General features: G+C 37.2%; 1 long non-coding RNA gene across 1 annotated transcript; it reads right to left on the bottom strand.

Annotated features, from left to right (window-relative positions):
- Nucleotides 1-332: 332 nt before the first annotated feature.
- On the bottom strand, nucleotides 333-1,154 carry LOC115404941 (uncharacterized). The gene is made up of 4 exons (XR_003933392.1): nucleotides 888-1,154; nucleotides 726-773; nucleotides 487-639; nucleotides 333-400 (listed from the first exon to the last, which is right to left on the bottom strand). It is a non-coding gene; the product is annotated as an uncharacterized LOC115404941 (long non-coding RNA).
- Nucleotides 1,155-1,488: the final 334 nt, after the last annotated feature.

The raw sequence follows: 1,488 nt of genomic DNA, 5'->3' as shown, positions 1-1,488 counted from the left end.
CAATATTTAAAAAAAAATCTTACCAGTGAGATCAACCACCTCGCTTGTATTGACAGCGGTTTCTACTCGACCAGGTGCGAACAGAAGATCTTTAATATGAAGACGATCGTCAGAAGTTTTATTTTTTATTTTAAACAAACTTAATAAACTTTAAAAAAAAAGACTTACCGGAAGTACGGAGGTTGTTGAGGTCTCCCGAGACTTGAGTGTGATCAATGTCGTCGAAACGGCTCAGAGCTAGGAGACATCAAATAATTACTTTAAAAAATATATATATATATATATATACTCATATGTACAACCAGGTGTGAATCAGATCAGGTAAACCTACTCCGGGAAAAGCGAGCTCTTACTGCAGAACCAGAAGTCCCTGGAGTGTCTTCTCGATTTGGAGGAAAAACTGGAAATTTAAATAAAACAGAGATAGTGAGACCTCCATAATGTCTTGAGATCTCTGAAGATTTAAAAACAAAAAAAAAAAATTACCCCTGGTACGGAGAGAGGATAACTCTTGTAGAGAATCCGTGATAATTGACCTATTTCTTGTCAGATTCTGACGGCCTGTGTTTGAAGGTCCTGGGACTTCACTGGCTGTCGAGGTCAGATTTCGAGTCTGATTATCGAGCCTGTCCAGCTCATCTGTCAATCGTAAAAACAAAACAAACCTCATTAGATCCCATAGACGATTATTCTCAATTAAATACAGGATTGATTTAACAATTTACCAAAATCATCCCGGGTCAGGTTAAAGTCTTCTTCTTCTTCTTCTTCAACTTAAAAAAAAAAAAAAAAACTTAGTTAAACAGGGGTAAAAACTTGTTTAAAAAAAAAAGAAGTCCATTTTTGTCTGATCAAATAACATGAAATTTAAAAACCATGGTACTTACATCGAGAATGGGTCGTCGGCTCTGTGGATGATGATGATTCACCGAAGAAATTAGTCTTGTCTAGAAAAATATATTAAAATGCACTTTGTTTTCTCGCTCTCACACTTTTTCAAAGAGAAAATAATTTTCCAGTCCATTCGTCCTACCGGCCATCTTGTGGTGTTATTGACGGGGTGTTTGGTATTTTTCTCAAGCAGTGATCTTCTTCTTCTTCTCTCTCCTTCCTCGCTCTGCCTGTTGCAAGCTGAAGTGACTGACTGTCACTTATATCCGTGCTAGCTAGCTATTTTGCATTTGTTTTTTGGTGGTTTTTATGACTGTTGATCCTTCCAATAAGATCACAGGATCGGCATGAGGTGTTGGGGAGAGGTTGGGTCTTGGAGGAAGTGAATATTCTTTCTGAGGGGGAAGTGTGAGGGTGTGAAGAGAAGCCCAAAGATTCTTGTACGAATTAAAATTAGACCGGATTTACTCTTTGTGAGAAACTGATTACGGATCAAACAATACAAGATAGAAGAAAGATAGACTTATTGTCTGTCCATGGTGGTGATAGAAATTCTTCTTTGATAGGATCCACCTATAAAATATAATTACACAAACA

The sequence above is a fragment of the Salarias fasciatus genome, chromosome 18 (genome assembly GCF_902148845.1).
Source record: "Salarias fasciatus chromosome 18, fSalaFa1.1, whole genome shotgun sequence".
Taxonomy (NCBI): domain Eukaryota; kingdom Metazoa; phylum Chordata; class Actinopteri; order Blenniiformes; family Blenniidae; genus Salarias; species Salarias fasciatus.
Note: the sequence above shows the minus strand (reverse complement) of the source record. Positions and strands in the feature narration are given on the sequence as shown.